Source organism: Phascolarctos cinereus, unplaced genomic scaffold, assembly GCF_003287225.1.
Source record: "Phascolarctos cinereus isolate Bilbo 61053 unplaced genomic scaffold, phaCin_HiC Scaffold_4;HRSCAF=312, whole genome shotgun sequence".
Classification (NCBI taxonomy): domain Eukaryota; kingdom Metazoa; phylum Chordata; class Mammalia; order Diprotodontia; family Phascolarctidae; genus Phascolarctos; species Phascolarctos cinereus.
The window spans coordinates 363,148,337-363,175,615 of NW_027555847.1; the positions used below are offsets into that span (position 1 = coordinate 363,148,337).

The window sequence follows — 27,279 nt, forward strand, 5'->3', positions numbered from 1 at the left end:
ACTTGTCCAAGGTCACAGTAAGTGTCTGAGGCTAGGTTTGAATTCAGGTCTTCCTGACTTCAGACACTACCAAGCTGCCAAAAAGGATCCTTTTCTGCAGGGTTTGGAGAAACTCAACACTGTAACTCTAGCCAAAACTGTCTCCAAGAGTTCCTCAGTTAAATTTGGGCTGCTTCCACCTATTACCCCAAAGCCTTCCGTTGCACCATGCTGGCCAAAGTGGTCCCTGAGTAATGGAGTCATTCCTATGGGTCTATCTGGCATCATTGGACCGGGTCCTGGATCCCTTGGGGCATGAGCTTTGCACCTCACAAGGATCTTCTATTGTAGACTCCTAAATCCATCTGACCTATCTGACCTCCTGCTCTTTTAAAGGAGGAAGTTTGCTTTGAAGCCATCCTGCTGCCTCTGTCCATTTCTGCAGCTGCCCCTTCATCTCCTCCTCACAAGTCTACGCTCCTTCTCTGCTTGAGCTCAGTTGCTTGGATTCTGCACCTCCTCATTATGTAGCTTCCCCATCCCTTGAGACTCTTCTGATGTCTCATCTGTATGACTCTCCATCTCCAGCTTCTCCCTGGTTTCCTGGATATTTCAGCCACTGCTTCTCATCTCAATCAGGGATTTCCAGGGCATGGCATCCTTACACTCAAAAGAGTGAGGCTGTGCAAATAGAGGTGGGAGTTCTTGTTGCTTACGAAACTGCTAGCTCTGGAAGACCAACTTCTCTGGGAGAGCTTCTTCATCGATCTGGCTGGTCATTAGGCCTAGGAAATGTCACAGGCCTGGGAAATGTGATTAACAGGGAGGACCGTTTACTGAATCTGCCCAAAGCTTTCTGATAGCTGGCTTCCCTGATAATTCCACAATGCCCTCAATCATTCACAATCATGATAGCCCTCCCCCTGGCCAAATACAGGAAATGCCTCCTCTTACAGTTCACTGGACACAAACTGAAGCAAGTTCTCAACTATCAGGGATGAGCCATGGCAAACACACACACACACACACACACACACACACACACACACACACACCCTGCTTTCTATACAGGGGAATATTGTCCATCTCCACTTTAGCCATCTCTGCTACAGTCCAGCTTCCCAAGTTCCCAAAGCTTTTGTCCTTGTGTATGAAGACCTGTCCTCTTCTGCCTTTCCCTGTTTCTCAAAGTTTCCTCCCTCCTCTTCAGTGATGTCAGGAGGGAGATTGCTGACAACTAGGCGGTGACACAGGATCAGAGTCTTCTCTGGCTTCTGGACATTTTTCAGAATTCTCCAGGGCATCTCCATCATGCCTTCCTTCCCCAGGAACTTCATCATTGGGAAATTTCATTGTCCTGCAAGGCTAAACCTGCCTCCTCAGATTGAATCATATCTATTCAAATGATCAGATTGAATCATATCTCATCAGCGCCCTCTGCCCTCTGCCCTCTGATTGGACCCTCTGACTGCAAGGCAAGCCCATTTGGCCCTCTTCAGACCTCTCCATCATGACTACATCATATCTTCCCCTCTTCTTCTCTCTCCCCACTCTCAATCTGGTCAAGCCTTCATTCAGACTGTTGGCCTGTTGTCAAGGTGCAGATGTTGCTGGTGGCAGCTCCTGCTGTTGTTGTTGCTGGTGCCACTTCCTTGGAGTATCTTTTATAGGAAGCCATATTCAATTCCTCTTTTTTTTTCTTTTAAAAAAATAATTTTATTTTTGATTTATGAAATTAAACAAGCATTTCCATAACATAGTATAGTATAGTAAAAAAAAAAAAAAAGATTGCTCTATTATGGACAACTTGCTATTCCTTTTAAATATATAGTTAAAGTTATCATGTAAATTTTTTTCTTTTTTCCCCTTTTTTTCTCTTTACCCCTTCCCCATGGCTACCATGAGTCACAAATAGATATATGCAGATATATATGTATGTATGTAAAATTATTCTATACATACTTCTATTTATCAATTCTTCCTCTGGATGTAGATAGCATCTTTCTTATATGTCTTTTATAGTTAATTTGGGTATCTATAATAGACAAAACTTATTCACTCAAAGTTGTTCTCAAAACAATATTGCTGTTACTGTACACAACGTTCTCTTGGCTCTACTCATTTCACTCTTTATTACTTCCTGCAAGTCTTTCCATGTTTTTCTAAAATCATTAAGCTCATTATTTCTTATAGCACAGTAGTATTCCATCACAATCACATATCACAAATTTGTTCAACTATTCCCTAAATCAACGGGCATCCCTGCAATTTCCAGTTCTTTGCCACCACAAAGAGAGCTGCTATAAACATTTTAGAATATGTAGGTTCTTTTCCCCTCTTAATTCTAGTGCCTTCCCTCTGTTAATTATTTCCTATTTATCCTGTATATAACTACTTTTTATATGCTTGTTTACATGTTATCTCTTCCATTAGACTGTAAACTCTTTAAGGGTTGGGACTGTCTTTTGTCTTCTTAGTATAGCCAGGGCTTAGCACAGTGCCTGGTATACTGTTGGAGCTCAGTGAACTTTTATTGATTGATTTAATAATATTCAGTTGATCCAGGTCAAGCCTTTTTATTCTGCATTTCCCCACACAGAAGCAAAGCAGTCTCTACACCAAGTACAGGCAGCCCGTGGGCAAGTCACTTAAACCTCTCAATTATCCCCCCCCCCCCAACTCTCTGGGACAAATAAAGTTCAGAGTAATTACCGATCTACTTTTCTAATCAGGAGTCCAGACCAAAACAAAGCATTAAATGCATTTATTTATCCTACCACAACCCATTTCTGAATACATTTTAAGAGAGGTCATAGTCATGCATGGGAGAGAAGGGGTAAGGACAGGATTTAGGGACAATCCAGTCTAGCTTCCTCCTTTTACAAAGGGAGAAAAAAAATGGCTTGTTTAGGATCCTACAGCAAGCTAATGGCAGAGTTAGGATTGTAATTCAAGTCTCTAGCTCTAGCCCTTGGGCCTTGCTATTAATCTGATACCTTGACCTCCTAACCAATTTCCAAAATTCTCATTGTCCACAGGACATTTTCTACCTCAACAGCATACAAAATCCAATGAGATAATGTTTGTAAAGTGCTTAACAAATCTTAAAGTCCAATAAAATATCAGCTGTTATTTTTATTAGTCATTTAAATATGTCAAAAACCACATTTCCTTCACCGACCCTTTCACCTTTACTACCATTAATTGCAATAACCCCAGGTATGTAACTTTGGAGTCATATTTGACTTCTCCCTCTTTATTGCTACCTAGAATCTGTTTATCGCCAAATCTTGGCTCACTTCTTCCTTTCCCTGTTCCCTACTACAGTGTTCTCAGGAGTTAACTTCATTCTTGTCCAGAAAATTTGTGCCCTAAAGTACCACACTTCATCTGCAAAAGTTGTATTAATTTAATATGTTTCTGTCATGTTTGTGTTTGCTCCATTTTCTGTGCATTTCTATAAGCTCCTTATGAAGAAAAATAATGTATTTGCTCTTGCCTTCTCTATTACAATACCACAGAGGTTATCAATATCACTGTAATGCTAGAATGCTATTTATTGGGCTCCAAGGAGGGAGGGAGGCTGAGGGACAGAGCAGGGAGAAGAAAGGAAGAGAGAAAGAGAGAGAAAAGAGAGGAAGAGAGAGAAAGAAAAAGGAAGGATGGATGGGAAGAAGGGAGGGAAGGAAGGGATGGAAGGGAAGGAAGGAAGAAAATGAGGTTTTGGAACACATTCACTCCAAGGTCCATTCAGAGGGCAACTGATTCAGTTTCTAATGACAGTTCACATGAAGCTAGTGAAATTTAGGTGGCCCACTGTGAGTTCTCATGAGAGATTACATGGTTCCCTAGAGCTCTTTACAGTTTACATCATCCCCGTTTCCATATCCCTGCTCAATAAAAAAGATGCTCATTTCTCACAGTGGGAGTTTGTAGTTTAGAGGAAGTTCAGATGGGCCCTCTTGCTGGGAAGCAATGTAAACAGATACCAGGAAGCTTAGTTTACAATTAGCACAGTTTTTAAAAATTATACAACACAGCTGAATGTGAGTGACTAGCATTTATTGAGTGCCCACAAATCCCTAAACAACCCCCACTTTCAGATCCTGAAATACAAATACACTCTGTTTTTTCATAGGTGACCATGTCCTCAACTGATGTAAGAATTAGGAAAAGAAGAAAGAATTCACAGTTGAACCCTTCTCAGAGAGCATATCATTTCCTTTCTAATTGGCCAGTACCAGTCTTATTGGTGATGAAGTCCCTTTCTGGTTCTCTAGGAAACCCACATTTCTATTCCCCCTTTAATTCCACTGAGAAGAAAATCATGTTCCACAACAACAACAACTAAGATTATATTTGGTATTTAAAGGAAAAAATACCATCAAGGGAAAAGTAAGATCAAATTAGATGGTCAAGTTAAGAACGGCATAATGATGCTAGAGTATCCTGTCTCATCCCATCTGCCCCCAAATCATTGCTCCCATCTTTCCTTCTGCCCACCTGCTATAGTCATCTTAACCTGTTACTTGTTTGGGTTGTTTCATTACATACATGTCACAACTGATAAAGAGTTAATAACAATGCCTTTTATTTATGTAGTGTTGTAAGGTTTGCAAAACACTTCCTCAAAACAATCTTGTGAGGGAGGTGGTATGAATATTATCCCCATCTTATAGATGAGGAAACTGAGCCACTGAGAGTTTGACTTTCCTGTCACCATACAGCTTATTTCTGAGGCAGAATTTAAGCCCAGATTCCTGACTCCAAGTGTAACATTCTTTTTCATACTCCTAATAGTCCATGCAGCAACAAAGACTGTCTTGTTCATTTGGTTAAGGTCCTATTTGCAGTTGTGTTTATGAAAAATAGTCACATAAAGGTTTTCATGGGAAAATATCTGTCTAAAATCAGATGTAATTAAAAGAAATGCAAAAATACTATCAACCAGAAGAGTAGCTAATATCCATAGATCCTTAAGAAGGAAGGAAAGCTTAGTAGTAACAACAACAGAAAAAAAAATAGGGTGGACAATGGGGTCCTTCCAGTTCTAAATCTATGATTCCATGAATGTAAGTATAAATATTTATTAACATGGGACAGTGTGGTAACAATGAAAAGATCAGTGGTCAGTGATTATGAGTCGAAATCTTAGGTCAAACTGCTAGCTCTAGTACTAACAAACTACAGAGCTTTGGTCAAGTCCCTTCAACTCTCTCTAATGCCAGTTTCCTCATCTATAAAATGATTTGCTTGGGCTAGATTATAGAAGTCCTTTTCGGTTTTAAGATCTTAGGATTCTTATTAACATATACTCATACAGGCACAGTTAGATAATGCAGTGGATAGAGCTCCGGCCTTGGGTCAGGAGGACCCGAGTTCAAATCTGACCTCAGACACTTGACACGTACTAGCTGTGTGACCCTGAGCAAGCCACTTAACCCCAATTGCCTCACTAAAAAAAGCAAAACAAAACAAAACATATACTCATATCATCCCTACTGTGAAAGAACATGGGAATGATCATTGTATAGTTTAATGGAAATAGCTCAAGGTTGCTTCATTCTAGTCTAAGGACTATAGGGAACTTGGAGGTAAGTTAGTCTAACCCCTTCATTTCAGAGATAATGAAATTGAGGTCTAGAGGCAATAAAGTGGTGGTCAAAATTCTACAACTAGTGTTAATTTCATGACACCCTACTGCCTCTCCCAATGACATCATTAAGTCTATACTTTTGGCAGGCTACAATTTTTTGCCTGTTTCCCCACACTAGTTTTTACATTTTAAGCAATATTATATTACATATCTATCAAATTATCTTACTCTGTCCACCAAGATTCTTCTCAAATCTCAATTACTCCATGGAAGTTTCCATGATTACACTACTAGTGTAATTTACCCTCCCCCCACTCCCTCAAAGAAAATGTAAGAAAAAAGGAGAAGGTGACAAATCCACTGTAGGATTGAGGTTTGAAATAGGTGAGGGTTCCACTTTCAAATAAGCAGAAACAACTTCACTAGAATAGCAAAGCACCCTCCTGTAAGCATGGATATCCTCTCCATCACCAATGAAATAGAAATCATTTTGCTGGTTAAATTTCAATAAAGTAGATATTGACAGCTACATTAGTACAAATAGAAAGTTTTCAACTAATGACAACTGAAATGAATGGTGAGCATAACAATGTCTCGTGTTTAGGGACTTCAAAAGTTATTTTCACATAAAGTGTGGGAATCTTTTTTGAACAGAAGATGTTACCCAACATTGATGCCTATTGGTTGGGGACCAGATAATCAAATTATGGTATAAGAATGAGGTAGCAGTTTATTATACTTTAAAAAAAGATGGCTAAGGAATTCAGGGATACATGGGAAGACTTATAAGAATTCATAAGAGTGAACCAGGTAAACAAAATATACCATAACTATAAAAATGTAAATGAAATTATTGCTAAAATAAGATAGCTAAGATGAGATTAATTGCGAACAATTTCTTTGTTTGAGAACAGATGATGACACCATATGTTTCGCAGCAAAAAGTGATAAATGATTTCAGATGTGGTCAATAGATCACCTGGTTTTGCCTAGCTATTTTTCTTTGCTAAGTAAGACAGGGAGTGGAGAAGGGAAAAAAAGTCTGGAAATGGCTGTGGTGTCAAAACTAAGGGCATCATTACAGCTTCTTTTAAAAATATAATAATGTTCTCTGATTCAGTGTCTCAGGCTGACAGGCTTTTATCAGCCTAATAGGAACTCACTAATGACTATTAAAGTACATTTTTTCCCCAGGCACTATCTTCAAGGACTACTGACTTTAATACCATTTGCTTGAAAATATTATTTAATAGCACTTACATAAAATCTCCCCTTTTGTGCCTCCCTTTAGAGACAGGGGAAAACAAGTGGTCCCAATTAGTTAATTGTCTACATTGGAAAATAAGGAATAAAGAACAATTGGCAATAATGAAGTTTATTGAACTTAAATCCATTTCAACTTTCTTCTTACTACTCTCTTAGTCTGTTGTTGTTCAGCCATTTCAGTCATGTCCAACTCTCTTCCTGACTGACCCCTTTCAGGGTTTTCTTGGCAAAGATTCTTAAGTGGTTTGACATTTTGTTCCGCAGCTCATTTTACAGATGAGGAATAGAGGCAAACAGGGTTAAGTGACTTGCCCAAGATTATACAGCTAGTAAGTATCTGAGGCCACATTTGAACTCACAAAGATAGGTCTCTCTGACTTCAGACCTGGCACTCTATCTACTGTGCCATATAGCTGCACTATTCTCTTGGCTTACAAAGTTCTAAAATAAATACATATATTTTTTAACCAGGTAACTCCCCACAACAGCCCTATTTTTTTTCTTGGTTTCAAGACACACTAAGTTGCTTCCCTCCTTTTTTCCTTAATTCCCACTCCTTAGTGGTCACTTCAAATTTATCTAGCACCAATCTAGCAACAGAATCTACCATATTCTTCTTTCACTTCCTGAATAACCTCATGAAATGGCAACTTTCACTATAAAGAGCATGATGAGATAGAAAATGAAAGGGCACCATTGACTCAAGAGATTTTAATAATTATCCTTTGCAGGAATTCTTTACCTTAAGGATTTAGGACAAAAGAAAAATGGTGCACGGGAAACAATTCTGGACTTGACACTGGAAGACCTGGGTTGACTCTGGGCAATTCACTTCACCTTTCTTTTCTTCTTCTTTTTTTTTTTTCACCTTTCTGGGTCTCAATTCCTTCATCTGTGATACCAGGTTAGACTAGATCACAGCCCCTTGCAAATCTAAACTTAGGCGCCTAAGACGAGCCTTTTGTAGACTCCCAGACATTCAGAACCAGAAAAGAGCTTTGTAGAAATCTACTTCAACCCATAGTTGGACAAAATCCCATTTTTTTTGACAGTAAAAGAAAAATCTTTCTTCAAGGCCATTAAACAATGTTGGACTGGCATTGGAGTTCCAAAATATAACTGAGAAATGTTTTGTCCATATTTGAGCAACATGTATGTGGTGTACCCCTCCCCTCCAAGAGAAAGTTGGGCCTATCCCACTAGCCTGGGCAAGCATGGTTGAGTGGAAAGAGCATTTGGTTTGAAATTAGAGGATCTGGGTTTAAATCCTAGTTCTGATACTTACTACCTATATGCTACAACTCTTAGGGTCTTATCTGTATGTATAAACTGAGGACAGCCTCTGAGGACCCTTTCAGATTTAAACTCATTAAAAAATTTCAATAAGTCTACTAAGTGGATGAAATATATGGGTCTCTGAATTGTTGGTAGGTGAGTCTTCAATTCCTGTCTATTCTTAAAAGAAATTCCTAATTGAGCAAGAGAAACATAGGTCAATTCAACTAATCAGCCACCTTTCTTTTCTTCCTGCCTCAACTCTATATTCACTTACTCTAGAAGGGCCTGGGCATTTAAGCTGGAGGCTAAGACTGGGGCAACCATTCTGCCCAAAGAAAGTACTACTCTTTAGAATTAAAAAAAACAAAAAACAAAAACTGATCATCTCTTCCTGAAATGGGTCTACAGAAGTAGATTGAATTTGGTAGACAGTAGAATTAGAATGAAGAACAGCTAGGTGGCGCCATAGTGCACAGAGTGCTAGGCCTGGAGTCAGGAAGACTCCTCTTCCTGAGGTCAAATTTTGCCTCAGACACTTACTAGTTCTGTGACCCTAGGCAAGTCACTTAGCCCTATTTGCCTCAGTTTCCTCACCTGTAAAATAAGCTGGAGGATGCAATGGCAACAACAACAATCATGAAATTCCTAAACAGTCCCCATTTCAAAATATTTAGCATGTCATTCATAAGGAATGCCTTCCAGACAATAACTCTGTGAGGTAGATAGTACAAATATGACTGCATTTTACAGATGAGGAAACTGAGGCTCCAAAGTTGCTAAATGATTTGCCTATGGTAGAATATCTAGTATATGTCCCACAATGACATCTGAACATGGATCATGACTCCAAATACAACACTGTTCAATACACCAATGTCCCTACTCCTGCCTATGCTCTGTTGTGTTGTTCTTCAGTTGTGTCTGACTCTTCCTGACTCCATTTGGGGTTTTCTTGGTGAAGATACTGGCATGGTTTGACATTTCCTTCTTCAGCTCATTTTACAGATGAGGAAACTGAGGTAAAAAGGGTTAAGTGACTCACCCAGGGTCACATAGCTAGTGAATGTTTGAGGGCGAACTCAGGGAGATGAGTCTTCCTGACTCCAGAATAGGCATTATATCCACTGTGCTACCTAGCTGCCCTTCCTGCCTATGCTCACTTAGCCTCAAATACCATCCCTTCTCTCTCTATGATTATCTAAATACTACCCATCCTCAAAACCTTGCTCTAGCTTACAGCTATCTAGTAGACCAAGTTATCACTGGAAAATTTCAAGGAACTCTTATCTATCATTTTTCCCTACTCTGCCTAGAAGTACCACTCTCAATTTCCATCTACTTGAGTCAATTGTTACTCCTTAAGACAAGAATCATCTACTCAAACTGCTCCTCGTCCACTAAGCCCCAGTTAAAAACCCATCTCTTCCAGAAGCCTTCTCACTCAGATCCCATTAAACCATCCCATTATACTCAATCCGAAAGAAACCCTATGGAACAGCAGAACATTGATGTTTAAACTTAAAAATGCTCAATCAATGAGTTAAGATTTAATTTAGACTCTCTTAGAGAACAAAAGGGACAGGAAGGCAGGGAGATAGAACACTGTAGGGTGAAAGATAAAAATCTATGGGGATGAGGGTATATAAATGGAATAGTCACATCCTATAGAAAATTCCACCATGCTTTCCCCAATACCTACCTGGCCCTATAACTCTACCTTCTGGGTTCTTTTTAAATTCCATTTCCAACTTCTACCTTTAAAATTTCCATAAATAAAATGCTAGGCATACTAAAAAGAAAGGCTCTGTATACATCTGGATGGCTGGATACAGGTACAAATAACCTATGTACTGACAGTGGCATTTATATCAGCTGCCATGCATTATGGCAGAGCTAACCCCTGGTGCCTCAGTGAGCATGTGTGCCAAGCAGCTAAGAGGTGCTCTTGTTTTGGAACAGCCTGAGAATCTCTGATACTAATATGAGTAGATGGAAGGTTTCCAGGGAAGAAATTAAAAGCATTTCTTCTGACACTTAAAGGTTAGATTTCCAGAAACACAAAGCTTGGATACTGAAGGACTACCTCACTGGAGAACAAACTGCTACCTTTTTCTATCAAACTGAGCTACTGAAATAAAACTAGGGCACTAAGCTCTCTGGCCAAAATCTCCAAACAACATGAATGCCACTCTACTTTGCTTGCTAATTTCAAATATTGACTCAAGGAAATGAATCCTGTCTTCAGAGCCTTTCAAGGTAGCAATTTTTGTTTACTGTTGTGGCCATGGTGTATGGGAAGGCATGCCCTGAAACTGGTCAACAGGCATTTATTAAGTACTTACTGTGTGGCTGGCACTGTGCTGGGCACTGGGGACATGAAGAAAAAGTAAAAACAGCACATTCAAATAATGGTAGAGATCATCTATCTATCTATCTATCTATCTATCTATCTATCTATCTATCTATCTATCTATCTATCCAAGATAAATAGATGGGAGGTAATCTTATAGGAGAAGGAACTAACACCTGGGGGTGGGGAGATTGGGAAGGCACAAGGAAGTACTCATGGAAAGTGGCTTTTGAGCTGAGTCTTGAAGCAAGCAAAGGATTCTAAGAGATGAGGAGGCATTTGAGGCATGGGGGATGATTAGTGCAAAGGCACAGAGAAGAGAAGGAGTATGCTGTGTGACGATCCCCAACAGATAAATAGTCCAATAATATGAACAACCAGTTCAGAAAGGAAGAATTACAAAATATTAAAAGCCATATGAAAGAATGCTCCAAATCACTAACAGCAAGAGAAATGAACATCAAAACAGCTGTGTCAATTGGCAAAGATGACAAAAAGTGGCAATCATCAGTGTTCAAAGGGCTGTGGGAAAACAGGCATTCTAATGCACTGTTGGTAGAGCTGTGAATCAGTTATAACTATTTGGGAAACCAATTTAGAATCATGCTAATAAAGGGACTAAAATGTCCATACCTACCCTTTGACCTGGAGATTCTAGTTACTACGATTATACCTGAAGGAGTCCAATGAAAACAAATCCTCATATGTCCAAATATTTACAGCAAAGAATTGGAAACCAAAGAGATGCTCATGAATTGAATGGCTAAGCAATCTGTGGTGCATGAATGTAATGGAATATTACCTTGATTCGAAGAAATTATAAATGTGACGAACACAGAGAAGCATGGATTTTTATGAAACAAACACAGTGACTACAATATGAATGGGAAAAACAACCACACAAAAAAAATTCAAAAGTGAATGTTCCAAAATTACAAAGAACAGGCCAACTGCTCTTTGGCCATCTCGAACTGGATGTCCCAGAGACATCTGGAACTCAACATGTCAAAAACAGATCACATTAACTTTCCCTCAAACCCTTTTCCATGCCTAATTCCTCTATTATAATCAAGAGTACCACCATCCTCCCACGCACACAGGTGGACAACAGATGTCATCCTTGACGTTTCACTCTCACTACACCAAATCTTGTCCTTGCTATCTTCAGATTTCTTGTACATACCCCATTTTCTCCAATCACACCACCACTATCCTAATTTATGCCCTAATCTCTTCTCACCTGGACTATTAACCCACCCCTTTTTCAATGAGTCCTAGTGGCTCCCTATTACCCCCAGAATGAAATAAAAACTCTTCTGTTTGGCACTTAGAATGTTTTCATAGCCTGGCCCCTTCCTATCTTCCCAACTTTCTTTTATTTAACACTCCTTCATTAACAATGATGGTAATGACAATGATAAGTAACATCTATATAGTGATTTAAGGTTTCCAAAGTACTTTATAAATACTGTCTCACCCATACAACAACCTTGCAGGGTAGGTGCTATTATCCCCATTTTACAAATAAGAAAACTGAGATAGGGGTTAGACAGTGAATGAGGCTGGATTAGAATTTTATGTCTTCCTGACTACATGTCCAAGTTTCTATCCATTGTGCCACCATGTTGTTGCTGTTAAATTATTTTAGTCATGTCTGATTCATTGTGGTCCTATTTGGAGATTTCTTGGTAAAGATACTGGAGTGGTTTGCAATTTCCCTCTCCAGTTCATTTTACAGATGAGCAACTGAGGCAAGCAGGGTTAAATAACTTGTCCCAAGTCATACAACTAGTAAGGGTCTGAAGCCAAATTTGAACTCATGATGATTAGAATTCCTGATTCCAAGCCCAGTGCTCTCTATGCACTATGGTGCTACCTAGCTCTCCCAGGTACCATTCATACTTTATGATTCAACAACACTGGCTTACTTGTATTTCCTCTAACTACAGCTGGATTAAGATTTTCTGTATCCCAGCTTTATGCCTTGGCATAGCTATCCTCCATGACTAAAATGCTCTACCCTTTCACCTCCACTTTTTGGTTTCCTTAGTTTCCTTCAATGCTCAGCTAAAATCTCATCAACTCCAAGAGGGCTTTCCTAATCTTCCTGGTTGCTAATGCCTTCCCCTCTCAGATTACCTTCCATCTATTACTTCGATCAATTACCCATTGCAAGCTATTCTATTCTGTATACAACTTGTATGTATCTCATTATTTGTGTGTTGGCTCTTGTTAGAATGTAAGTTCCTTGAGGGCAAGGACCGAAAAACCATAAATACGTATTCTTGTCAATTAACTGATTTCTTTTTTTTTTCTTCAATGAACTGATTTCTTCAAAAGAACACCAAAGTACTTCATTTCCTCTCTAAGTATTTGTTAGCATTTTGGGATATCACATATCTGCCTGCAGTATTGATGAATAACTTCCTTAAGACCAAGTGCATTATGACCTCACTTCAATTAGGAACATCACTTTACACTCAAATGGATCTGTGAATTCATCAATGTAAATATTCCCTCTGGGATGAATTAGCAACCTATTTAGGCTTACCAATTCTGGGCAAACTTTGCCTATGTACCAGCTTCCAGTGAGTTTGCCAACAGGAGCACATGCTGGGGGCTTTCTTTGCTTTCACCTGACACCACAAGGATATCAGTGTAGGGTTGTCCACAAATTCTCTCTCTCAGTTGATTGCTCTTCCCATTTGACCAGCCCATCTTCTTTTATCACTACTTCAATAGGTCCCAGCCCATGCTCCCCTTGGTCATTTTTTGGGGGATGGCTCCAAATGAATGTAAATAGCCATTGTTTTTATTTTGGCCAGAAACTCTGAGGGTCTTCCCCTCCCAGATTGATTTTTTTTTCCCCAACTAGGTAAAAGAGGCCATTCTTTGCCTCATTTCTTACCTAGCCTTAATCATTGAATGGGTGCTGCCACAGTCAAACTGAGACCTGGGAAAGACCTTAGCTTAAAAAGGCCAATGTCCCCACTGCATCCTGGGCCATCTCCAGTCCTCCTGTTCTATATCTTGCCACTGGACCCAGATGTCTCCGGAGGAGAAAGTGAAGCTGGTGACTTTGCATAGCTCTCTCTCACTTAAATCCAATTCACTTGCAAGTCATGGTATCACCTTTCTGAAGTCATGGTCCTCTTTGAGAAGGAAGGACAAACAACAACAATATCCCAAAATAAAAGAACAGACCCTCTCACCAGGAGTGTCCATCAAAATAAAAGAAAGTCAGTTAATAGTGAAAGGGACATGAGAGAGAGAAGACAGGGGAAAAATCTGACTCCGCCTGCATAATTTCCTGATTCAAGCAATCAATTAACCAAGCATTTGTTACCTCTCCTACTGTGCTAGATTGAGGATACCAAAACATAGAATAAATAGCCTCTTCCCACAAGTAACTTACACTATAATGAGAGGAGATAACATGTGGACATACAGAGGAATGTACAAAATAGATATATAAGGTTATTTAGGGAAAATGCAGACAACTGGGAAGGTGATGAGGAAAGGCTTCATGTAAACAGTGCTTGAGCTAAGCCTTTAAGGAAACTCTTAATTCTGAGAGGCAAAGGTGAGGAGAGTATATTCCAAGCATTGGAAAGGCACAGAGTTGGGAAATGGATTGCTGGAAGAGGAAGACCAGTTGAGCTGGTGAGTAGTTGAGGATCACACCAAGGTTGTAGACATGAGTGACTAGAAAGATGGTAGTGCTCTTGTTCTGTTTTATACATATTGTAATTGAACTGCCTATAGGATGACATCATCATCATCATCATAGCTAGTATTTATATAATACCTCCTATGTGCTAGCCACTGTGCTTTTAAATCCTTTACAAATATTATCTCATTTGATTCTCACAACAATGCAGGGAGGTAGGTGTTAGTATTATCCCCATTTTATCATTGAGGAAACTGAGGCAAATAGAAGAGAAGTGACTTGTCCCAGATCACACAGGTAGTGAATATTTGAGGCTGGATTTGAACTCAGGTCTTCCTGATTCCAAGGCCCAGTGGTCTATCCACTGCACCCACCAGTTCAAAATGTCTAACAAGCAGCTGGTGAACTGAGAAACAACTGGTTATAGTGGGAAAAAGCCATAGCTTCAAAGTCAAGGGACACAGGTTCAAATCCTACATCTGTGTGAATTTGGGTAAGTTTCTTATACTCTGGACCTCATTTTCCTTATCTGTAAAATAAGGCACTCAGACTAGATGACCTCCAAGATCCTTCCAGTTCTGTATCTGTGATCCTATGTGAAGGGCTGGAATTTAGTTGAGAGACTAGGACTGGATATATAGATCTAGGAATCATCTACACAGAGATAATAATTAAACTCATGTGAGCTGATGAGGTCATCAAAACAACATGCAGAGAGAGAGAGAGAGGAGGAGGAGGAGGAGGAGGAGAAGGAGGAGGAGGAGGAGGAGGAGGAGGAGGAGGAGGAGGAGGAGGAGGAGGAGAAGGAGAAGGAGAAGAAGAAGAAGAGAAGAAGAAGAAGAAGGAGAAGAAGGAGGAGGAGGAGGAGGAGGAGGAGGAGGAGGAGAAGGAGAAGGAGGAGGAGAAGGAGGAGGAGGAGGAGAAGAAGGAGAAGGAGAAGAAGAAGAAGGAGGAGGAGGAGAAGAAGAAGGAGGAGGAGAAGGAGGAGGAGGAGGAGAAGGAGGAGAAGGAGGAGGAGGAGGAGGAGGAAGAGGAGGAGAAGAAGAAGAAGAAGGAGGAGGAGGAGGAGGAGGAGGAGGAGGAGAAGAAGAAGAAGAAGAAATGCCCAGAACATGTCCTGGACATATTTTAAGCTAAGATTTCTGGGTTTTGTAGCTCGAGTAATATGCATGTTAGGCAGCTAGGTGGATAGAACATAGGACACTTACTAGTTGTGTAATCCTGGACAAGTCACTTAACCTCAGTGTGACTCTGTGTTACCATATCTGCAAAATGGGAATAACAATAGCAGGCCTCCCATGGTTGCTTTAAGTATGAGATATTTGTTAAACTCTTTGCAAACCTTAAAGCACTATATAAATGCTAGCTATTATTATTAAGATGCAGTATAGAAACTAGATGCGTATTAAATATGATTGTTCTTTCACAAATAAAATTATTTGGAGGGGGTAAGAAAAAAACAAGTATAAAACGAGAATGTTAGATTACATGCTACCTAAGGTACATTCCTATTTGAATGGTCTATGATTTTCAGATTCTAAGAAACATTCCTGCTTTCATATGCCTTTACACCCTTTCTCTCTACCCTCAGTCCCCACTCCAAAAGCAGGTGCTTAACATATCAATAACTTCATGAGGCAACAAAGAAAGAAGTCCTTCTTTCCTAATCTTGTCCTAATAGAGGTGGGAAATGAATGTTAATAATCAACAGATAAGCATTCATTAAACACCTGCTACATTGCACCTAATGGCAGCCAGGCACTATGCCAAGTGTGGGGGATACAAAAAGAGGCATGACATCCCTGGATGTAAGGAGTGTACACTCTAATGAAGGAGACAATGTGCAAGCAAACATATGACAAAGGAAGCTATATGTTTTTGGCAAAGATACTAGAGTGGTTTGCCATTTCCTTCTCCAGCTTATTTAATAAATGAGGAAACTGAGGAAAACAGGATTAAGCGATCTACTCAGGGTCACACAGCTAGTAAGTGTCTGAGGTCAAATTTGAACTCAGGTCTTCTTGACTACAGGTCTAGCATTCTATCTACTGCATAAAGTAGCTGGCCTATTTACAGGAAAAATAGAAAATATAGGCAAACCTTGGAGGTATTGGGGGTTCAGTTACAGATGACCGAAATGAAGCAAATATCACAATAAAGCAAATCTCATAATTTTAAAAAAATTTCCCAGTACACAGAAAAGTTATGTTTATACTATACTGTAGTCTATTAAGTGTGCAACAGTATTAAGTCCAAAAAAACCCACCAATGTACATCTTAATTCAAAAATACTTTATTTCTAAAAAATGTTAACCGTCATCTGTGCCTTCAGTGAGTCATAATCTTTTTACTGGTGGAGGGTCTTCCCTGGATGTTGATGGCTGCTAACTGAGCAGGGTGGTGGTTGCTGAAGATTGGGGTGGCTTTGGCAATTTCTTAAAATAAGAGAACAATGAAGTTTGCCCTATCAATTGACTCTAACTTTCACTGGAACACTTAGAGGCCATTATAAAGTTACTAACTGCCCTAATTTCAGTATTGCCGTGCCTCAGGCAATGGGGAGGCCCAAGGAGAGGCAGTCAGAACACACATAACATTTATCAATTAAGTTCCTGCCTTATATGGTCACAGTTTGTGTTGCCCCAAAACAAATATTGATATCAATGATCACTGATTAGAGATCATCATCACAGATGTAATAATAATGAAAAAATTTGAAATATTACGACAATTACCAAAAAGTAAGCACATGCTGCTGGAAAAATGGTGCTGGTAGACTTGGTCGATGCAAGATAGCCACTAATCTTCAATTTGTTTAAAAAAAAAACCACATTATCTGCAAAGGGCAAAAAAGGGAAGCACAATAAAATGAAGTAGGTTTGTAATCAACAGAAGGAAGGCATTAGAATTAAAGGGGTTGGGAAAGGCTTCCAGTAAAAGATGGGATTCCAGTTAGTACTTGAAGAAGAGAGAAAATTACAAAATGTTTAACGACTATACCTTACTTAAAAATCATTAGATTTATTAACCACCCTGCTTCCTGGTTCTTTTTCCCACCATTGCTATGCTATGAAGTCCTGACTCCCTACTCAAACACTTCTTATTTTAAGAGGGTTTTCAAAGTCTTCTAAAGTTGTCTGTTTCTCAGTGTACAAAGTTCTCTCTCTCATCTCTATTCCTTTGAAAGGGCTGTCCCCCAAACCTGAAATGCTTCCTCGCCTTCACCTCTTAGAATCCTTTACTTCCTTTATAATTCAGCTCGGGAACCACCTCCTGAGATCTTTCCTGATGCCCCTTGCTACTATTACCTCCCTCCTCCCCCCACCAACTACTTTACATTTATATATATTTGTAAATATAGAAGCAACTTGAAGACAGGGATTATTTCAGTTTTTTTCTTTGCATCTTGCATGGATAGCAGAGTACCTGGCACACAGGAGGGGTTAATAAACACTGATTGATTGATAACATCATCACCTGAACAGTAATACAGCAAAAATACTAGACTTAAGGCTCAAAAGAACCAGGTTCAAGAACTCAGGCTCTTTCATGAAACACTTGTACTACTCTAAGCAATTCACTTAACCACTCTGTGCCTCAGTTTTCTCATCTATAAAATGGGAATAAAAACCAATAACTTTATTCCTCCATAGGACAGTTGTGAGAATCAAATGCCATGGCTATAAAACATTTTGTGACTCTAAAAACCCATATATAAATTTGAGCTAATTGTAACAACAATAATTATACCTTATCTAACTCTGTAATTTGTGCCAAAGAACTAGCAAACTTAGAAGGGGTGGGTCAGCATGTATTAGTGCTTATTATCCACTTGAATGATGATATTATCTATTTCCAGCAAGGGATTAATTACAGGATGGAATCTGAAATGGAGATATAAGCTTGTGATCTTCTATAGTGCCTCCTCATTTATTTAAGATGCATTATGTCTTATTTTGTTTGAAGTGTTATGGATTTCCAGAATATCTGAAATATAAATATTCATGGATAAGAGTATCGAAGTCGTTCCAAAACCAAAACATGACTACTGAATTATTCATGCTCATCTTCCCCTCTATTTGCATAGAAAGAGTTAAATGCAATTTCTTTTTTTTTTAATTGTTATCATCCTGGAAGCCCTATATGTGTGCAAGGATATAAATATATACACAGGGATGTGGCTGGTATATGTTTAACAACCAGCTCTCTGGCCCAAAAAGATGTACATGCTTATAAGTTTAACCTGCATTACTAACATTTTTGCCATCACTTTCTTAAGTCTTCTGAACATACTCCAGCTTGCCCGTGATTTTCTAAAATGGTGAAATACTCCATATGTGACCTGACCAGAACGGAATGTAACAGAGCTATGATCTATCTTGTTTTAAATGCCATTTTGTTTTTCATGTAAACTAGGATGACATTAGCTTCCTTGGTGGCCATGTCACATGGTTAACTCATATTGCATTTATCTTTGTAACAAAACCTAAATCTCCTCCACACTATATTTAAGTTGATTTTTTGAACCAAAGCATATGTTTGAAAATTTTAATAAACTTAATATTAATAAATTTAGCCAATCATTATAGTTAATCAAGATTTTTCTGGATCATGGATTTAGCTGAAAATTGGTACAATTCTAATGAAGAATTTCATCTTTGTCCAACACCAAATCAATATTGCATTATGCTTTGATGTTTTTGTTATTGAAGAGGTTTCTGGGCGTGGTGGTAGTAGTATTAAAAGTAACTTATAAAAAGTGGCAGGAGCCAGTAGGTGGCACAGTGGATAGGGTACTGGGCATAGGGTCATGAAGACCTGAGATCAAATCCAGGCTTAGATACTTACTAGTTATGTGACCTTAGGCATATCACTTAGCCTCTGCTGCCTTAATCCAATGGAGAAGGAAATGGCAAACCACTCCAGTATATTTGCCAAGAAAACCCCAAGGATAAGGGCAGCTAGGCGGCACAGTGGATAGGGTTCCAGCCTTGGAGTCAGGAGGATCTGAGTTCAAATCCGGCCTCAGACACACAACACATGACACTTACTAGCTGTGTGACCTTAGGCAAGTCACTTAGTCCCAATTGCCTAGCAAAAAGAAAAAGAAAAGAAAAGAAAACCCCAAGGACAGTATGGTCCACCAGGTCATTAAGTGACTGAAGAACAACAAATAAGGATTAGCATCTTCATCAACAAAAATGCATTAGCACTCATATAGAATGAGCCGTTCTTTCCACAACAATATAAACCAGAATCCCTCCCAAAATAAATATCTGAATTAAAAAATGACTAAAATCAGTTACTATCCAGTCATCAGATTTGAGTACCAATAAACAAAAATGCACCTGATGATTTGGCCACCAGAGGGAGCTCCAATTCCCTCATACATAACACAATGGAAAGGCATGCCATTTCAGAGTTAAAGGGTACTTTATAGTTCTTTCTCTTTAAAGAACTTTATTAAGGTGAGAGTGATATTTTTTTTAAATCACTCTGTGGTGATTTCAGTGGAGGGAAAAGATAAAATTATTACTATCTGAAGACTCATGGTGGGAGCACCACGTCTGGTGCTAGAGAGCCAGAGGACCCAAGGTAATTGATCTGGTCACTCGTCTCTTCTTACTTCTAAGTCTATAGCTTCACAAACATACTTATGGCCACAGAAAGCAAGACAAAGGAAAATAAGCTAACATCACAGCAAGTTAATAAACATTTAGGGAGATAAAACTCTTTAATTGACTATATGCTCTGGACAGTTTTTAATTATCACTGTTCTAAATTTACTTAAGCCCAATTCACTGCTCCAGGTTTCTTCTAACAAATGAATATAGCACGCTTTCATAGGATAATATCTGAGGATCAAAAGATCATAGGTCTGAAGCCGAAAGGAACCTCAGAGATCAGCCAATCTAACTCCTTCTTTCATAAATGAGGGTACTAGGTCGGTTAGACAATAAACATTTATTAAGCATTTACTGTGTGCTAATCACATAAAATAAAAAGAAAGGTAAAACATCTCTGCTCTCAAGCTCACAGTCAAATAGAGGAGACAACATGCAAACAACTTATGTAAAAACAAGTTATGTACAGGATAAATTAGGAAAGCTTTCCTGTAGAAGATGGGATTTTAGCTGGGACCTGAAGGAAACAAGGAATCAGAGATGAGGAGAGAGAACATTCCAGAATGGGGGGGCCATCAGTGAAAATGCCTGGAGTCAGAAGACCGAGTGTCTTATGAAGAGAATAGTGGATCATGGAGGTCACATAGGTTAGTAAGATTCAGAAGTTAGATTTGAACCCAGGTCCTCTGACTCTAAGATCCTCTAACCTTTCTTCTCCAGGGCTTCTTAAACTTTTTCCACTGGTGACCCCTTTTCCCATTTCACAGCATTAGCTGCATGGCCTGAGGGCATGTGCAGTGCCAAGTGCTCATGCTCTCTGTTCAGAACCAAGGCTGCAGTGAAGTTGCCGATGTAATACGGGTAAGCATTGCCAGGAACACCTGGCATTCGTTACACATTTGATTTTGAATTAAATTTTGGTCATTGCACATTCAGAAACCTTTTACTGCTGCCAAATTTTTGTAGGGTCGCAACCCACAGTTTAAGAAGCGCTGCAAGTCTATGCCATACTAATATCCTACTCTAAGCAAGAAATCTAGTTGTTTGTTTTCCAAATAACAAAATGGATTTTGAACATTTCATAAGCCACGAACTGCTCTCTCCACTAAAGTCTTCTGATTTCATCACTGCCTTGGAAGTGATTCTGAATTCTCTAAGACCATGCCCACAAGCAAAATCTCTGGCAGGTGGTACCAAGCTGGAAGGCCTTCAAGCATGGGCCCAGTGACAGGATACTATCTTCAGACATGTCTAGGTTATCACCAGAAGGTTGTCTCAAGGCAGATCCTGCTTGACTCCAGCTATGGGCGAAAGTCTACTAAGGCAGAGATCAGCAAAATCTGCAATACCTGCCTTGTGAGGAAATACTCCACAATGATGAAATCATCTATCTTTTGAAGGATTCAGGTGACTGACTGAGCAACAATAAAACTGAGGGGCAGCCAAAGCAGCAACACATGCATCAATATGTAACCTCAACTCTTACTATTAGTTCAGACTAGGGAAAAAAAATGAGTATTCAATTCAACATTTTCTGGGGCTTTCTGCTACAAATATGAGTGCTACAGAATAAGAATATGAATGAGGATTTTAAATAATCATGACTTCTTTATAGAGGGCACATATTAACTTACCTATGTCACCAAAAGACAAAAATACAAACAACCTTTGAGGCGCATTTATCACCCATTCTGACGTCCTCTATATGCTAGAAGGAAAATGGTAGCGCCTCATCATTTATGGGTTAGGTGTGTTTTATATCCCTAGTGCTGATGTTACACAATAGGAGTGTGAATTCTTTCTGCAGCTTTAATGAGTGTTTAAAACATATATTCCTCATTACAAAAACATTTCTTGCTATAGAGCAATAAATTTAAAGGGAGAGGAAGATTTATTAAAAGAAAAACAAATCACCATGTTTTTAAGTGGAATACACTACCATATCTTAAATTATAAGTGTTTCCTCTATTCACACATACTAATTTAAAATTATTTATAGCAATTAATAATCCTTTTTACACAATATAGTGGGAATAATTATTTTCCTACAAGACAACAATGTTTTATCAACTGTATTCAACTTGCAGTATTAGAAGTTAGTATCATATGAATGATATTGCATTGGTATCTTTTTTTAAGTGCATAGCACTGAACAGACTGAAAAAGGATGGAACACCAAAGATGCCACAGTCCCCAGATGGGTAACCTAATGGTTACAACAGCTCTGTGGAACCAGACCTTAATGGCTGACTGCTCAAGGTCAAACACAAATGGCAGTCCTGACTCTAAATTTCTCTATTTTTCATGGGTCGTTCTCAAGATGTTTTTCACCAAGGAATATATGTTAGCAATTGCATCTGTTTTAAAAATCCACTCCCCCTCAACCTTATACCCCCAACATTGGCTCCTGGCTCTCAGAATAGAATATTAATTAAGTTGTCTGCAGTAGGTCTTTGAATCTATGGAATTTTGTTTGATAAAAGATTAAAAATGCAGCCTATCTATTGAGAAAATGCAAAGCAATAGCATTGTCAATAGGAAATTCTTTTCTTTAAAAAAAAAGGGCTCTAGACTCATTCATTTTTTGACAATCTCACTTTTATAAAGAACTGAATTTCACCTTCCACAATAATAGTACCATTATTTTGATAGTCTTGGACCTAGCTTCTACCTTGCACAATATGATTCAAGTCACTTCACAGCTTTGCTAGTAAGGATGTGTAAATCTTGGGCTACGATTTCTAGGTTCCTGAAGGTCACAGGGTTATTTCTAATTGGCAAAGGCACCTAACAAACCTGATGTTTCCTGTCCTTCTCTATCACCACCTTTTCTCTCCTCTGGAACTCCCCAAATAGATGAAGTCACAAGTCCACTTTTTTTAAGAGAGACTTAAAGGGCAGCTAGGTGGCACAGTGGATAGAGCACTGGCTCTGGAGTCAGGAGGACCTGAGTTCAAATCCTGCCTCAGGTACTTGCCACTTACTAGCTGTGTGACCCTGGGCAGGTCACTTAACCCCAATTGGTTAAAAAAAAAAACCCAAACCAACAGAGAGAGAGACTTTAAAAAACACACTTTAATATTATAGCTCTTAAAAAACCATCTAGGAGACACAAAAGGGGAAAATGGGGGTGGGGGCAAGGCAGGGCCTGGAAGAGAAAAATAAAATAGGTTGGGGGTGGGGAGAGGGAGAACAACATCACAAAAACATGATGCTGAAAAATATACTTCCTCGGTGGTGGACTACAGATAGAGAATGTTGTATCCAGCTTGTTTTACTCATTGCTTTTCTTCTTGAGGAGGGAAAATTCTATGGGGATAGTGGAAGAAAATCTACCCAGAGATGAACATGTTAAAAACAAAAGGTGTGAGCAGATTTTTGTTTTGTTTTTTAGCGAATGAACCCAAAATAGACACGCGGGGATCACAGAGAAAGGCCAAAAGGGGAGGGTAGAGATTGAGTGTGTGTAAAAGGGAGGGGAAAGAGCAAGGAAAGAAAAGAGAGAAAGCATTAAAGTCTTGGCAGGACAAAGGAGAAGGGAGGGAGACGAGTATTGTCCAGTACCATAGCACACTGAAACCTCAAGGAACCAGTAAAGGAAACAGTTTGCCCTCCACTACAATACACACTATATGCTGTGCTATACATAGTACAGTAATGTCCTACACTGCGTGGCTCCTGCCTGCCAAGCTTTCCAAGTTCTTTTTCTGCCTTTTTCTTCTCTCTCCCTATCCATCCATCCCCCATCAGGCAGTCAACTATCATCATCAGTCTGAGCTGTTAGCAGTATGCAGGCATCTAGAAACAACTTCCTTGTATTATATCAATCCAAATACAGACCACGCTTTCCCCAAATATCTGACTTATATCAAACCTGAAGGCAGCCTATAATCAAGTTCTTACTGTTATAGATAAAGCTTAAGCGTTCCTACCAGAAGCAAAATCGGTAGCAATTGCTTTCCTATGGATGACACACATAAAGGCTGGAAAATACACGTGCTCAGAATGTTATCTAGGGCTTTGCTCACAGGGCATCAAAGTTTAGAGGACACTGTTGGATGGGAGGGGGAAAAAAAAACAACTAACTTGGCATTTGGTTTTTGCTGTTAAGTTGTTTCAGTTGTGTGACCCTATCTGGAGTTTTCTTGGCAAAGATACTGAAGTGGTTTGCCATTTCCTTCTCTAGTTCATTTTACAGATGAGAAAACTAAGGCAAATAGGGTTAAGTGACTTGTCCAGAGTCACACAACTAGCAAATATCTGAGGCCAGATTTTAACTCGGGAAGAAGAGTCTTCCTGACTCCAAGCTCAGCACTCTATCCACTGCGCCACCTCTGCCCCTGGTTTAACAATAATTAAAATAGGAATCTTCTAACTGGGCACACTCCTTCCCCCTGTATTGGCCTCCCAAACAGCTGCATCCAGTATCCCTGGCAGGGCTTCTCCTCCTGCAAAACCTCATGCCCTGGGGTACCTCTACCTCTGCCCCAACATTTCCCAAGTGACTTTTTTCTTGACCTAGACAAGGAATTTCTAGTTCCAGATCTGTCCATGATGGAAATCCCTGCTGGGGGTATAAAGTAAGGTAAAGTAGGTTTTGCTTTCCTTATTCCCACTGACTCATTGCATCACCACCTGCTCTTTGTCTCTTAGAGATATGGACCTCATTGTTAAGCTTTTTATTCCCCCTCCTGCATCCCAAAACTTTGGAAAGAGCTGCTCAAGAAGAATGATGGGAAAGCATCTCTTGGAGATCCCCCTCACCAAAAAATTTTAACATCAAACTTCAGAACTGGTTCATGGGTTTGGTGTTACAGAGAAGACAAGTTGGTGGTGCAGGGCAGTAGGGGGTAGATCTCTTGTGACGGTGAGGTCTCTGAACTTTGTGTCTTATTAAATACAATATTACAGGAGAGAAGTAAGTGAAAGCAACCCATTTCTTTTGGTCCCCTCATCTGCCCTGAAAAGCAATTTTTTTTTCACATTTGTCAATCAAAATATCTACTCTTGGAGGTATGGGAGGGTGTTTTTCTATTTTTCAAAGAACAAATATTTTTTTAAAAAATTGTCCCACTGTCCCTATCTTCCACTAAGAGCATTTTAATGACTTAGTTGACCAAAATAAATTTCCACATTAGTAACATCTGAAAATGTATGTCTCAGTGTAGAGATCCATCATTTCTCTTTCTCTGCTAGGAGGTGAATGGGGTGTTTCATCTTCATTCTTTTGAACTCATGGTTTATCATTGTGTTAATCAGAGTGCTAAAGTCTTTCAAAATTGGTTTTTATCTATAATGTTCTCCTGTAAATTGTTATCCTAGTTCTCACTTTGCAGAGTAAATTCAGAAGTCTTCCCATGTCCTTATGAAATTGTCCATTTCATTATTTCTTATGGCACAATAATATTCCATTTCATTCATATACCACAATTGGTTTAGCCATTAGTTAAGAAGAGGACACCCTGTTAGCATCCAATTAGGGCCTACAAAGAAACAAAATAATAGTTAAGATTTCTAGAGTGCTTTAAGGTTTGCAAAACAGTCTATATAAATTATTTCATTTGATTTTCACAACAACTCTGTGACATAGTCCCATTTTACAGATGATAACAACTGAGGCTGAGAGAGATTAAGTGACTTGCTCAGAGGCAAACAGCCAGTAAATGACTACAGCAAGATTTGAACACGGGTCTTCCTGACTCCAAATCCAGTGCTTTATGTGTTACACCACTTAGGTCCTCAACAAAAGGAATTGCTATAAATATTCCTGTACATATAGAACCTTTTCCTCTTTTCTTTGATTTCTTTGGGCTATAGATATAGTAGCTGTATGGCTGGGTCGAAGGACTTGCACATCTTGGTAATCTGCTGGCCATACTTCCAAACTGTTTTCCAAAATGGCTGGTTCTCTTTAACTTGTGTTGTTGCCCTAAGGATTGAGGGTATTATTTGCTTATTTTTAGAAAAAAAAATTAGTTTCTCCTAAGTAGAAAAATGTCTTTTACATAACTTTTTGTAATGATTTTTCAGTGGGAACAACAGCTTCTATTCTGCTATAGCCTAGGAGAGCCTATTTATTACAACTATACGTTTTAAAATAAGAGTAAATGGGCTCTAAGTAGTTCTCTTATCAGTTAAGTGTATGGGTTTTGAATGTCACATAGGTCTGAAAGCTTGAAGGAGCTAAGAAATTATACAGAGCTATCCTCTCATTTTACAAATGAGAAGATGAAGATTCCACAACAGTGGTAATTTCACCAAAGCAACTCAGTTGCTTGCTTACTTTCATATGGCTGAGTTCAACAAATAATCTCCAGATAAGTGAGTATTACATTATACTATACTGTTGGAGTAGGAGGAGGAGGGACAGTGGTGGGAAGGTGAAAAATTCAAAAAAAATAAAAAACACATATGTTCTCTGCAGTCCAAGAATCTACAGCCCAACTAGGGAGACAGAACATATATATACAGAAACTACCGTGCTTGCTTCGGCAGCAGATGTACTAAACTTGGAACAATACAGAGATTAGCATGGCCTCTGTGCTAAGATGACAAGCAAATTTGTGAAGTGTTCCATATTTTGGCTGAGAAGGGTTGAAGTCATGGTGTCTGCTTCTAAGTCAAGACTTTACTTTTGGAGAGGGAAAGGGGAAAATGTGACACATATCTCTGTACTTCTTGGCATGGTAGTGCATATTTGATAACATGGAAGACATGCCAGGTTTTCAGAAGTATCTGTAGAGTAAGACATTGTTGGAAGACATGACCTATTTATCAGCAGAAACTACCTTAGATTTTAGTTTAGTAAAATGTACAATGAATCAAGAGACACAGACTGAACCAAATTCTACTATTAACAAATAGGCTTCTTTAACTTAGGTGTGTCAATATCTTAAGCTCTAGCTCTCAGCTATATAAACAAATGGGTCCTTGGGGCTAGATGATCTCCGTGGTCTCTTCCAGTTCCAAGTCCTATGATACTATAAATGAGAAAATCATGGCAGATAGTCTATGTACCTTGGGAAAATGTAATACCATTCAAAGTATTTTTAAAGGAAATGTGTTGGTTTTTGTGAAGGTAAGAATTAAACCTCCTTCTTCCTCATCTGATCTAATAAGATTACAGGCAGAACTGAAAGACAGCATCTGATCTAACCCTTTCATTATACTTATAAGGAAACTGAGTATCAGGGAAGTGAAATGATTTGTCTAAAGTCACATAGGAAGTAGAATCACATGAAAAAATTAGAACTCAGGCCCCCAAATCCTTCAAGGTAAAGCAGTTTCTAAAACCTCAAAACTATCCCATTGGGCAAATTCACTTTAGAAATAACACCAGCATTGTGTATACACTTCTCTCCAAGTTCTGAATGGCAATATCTTATGCTGAAAACAAAGAAAGTCAAGGTTGTCAACCAGGTCTAAACAACAGGACAAAAATATTCTGACACTCACTGGCTATGCGACCTTGGGCATGTCACCTAACCTCTTAAGGCTTCACTACCATCATCTGTAA

The 27,279-nt window shown here is 39.1% G+C and overlaps 1 protein-coding gene and 2 pseudogenes across 2 annotated transcripts in view; 1 reads left to right on the top strand and 2 right to left on the bottom strand.

The window, feature by feature from the left end:
* Window positions 1–27,279, bottom strand: part of NEDD4L (NEDD4 like E3 ubiquitin protein ligase) — a 453,729-nt gene that overhangs the window by 284,410 nt on the left and 142,040 nt on the right. The gene's annotated exons all lie outside the window — the stretch shown is intronic.
* Window positions 445–1,691, bottom strand: LOC110214115 (non-POU domain-containing octamer-binding protein-like; annotated as a pseudogene).
* Window positions 26,247–26,346, top strand: LOC144457249 (U6 spliceosomal RNA; annotated as a pseudogene).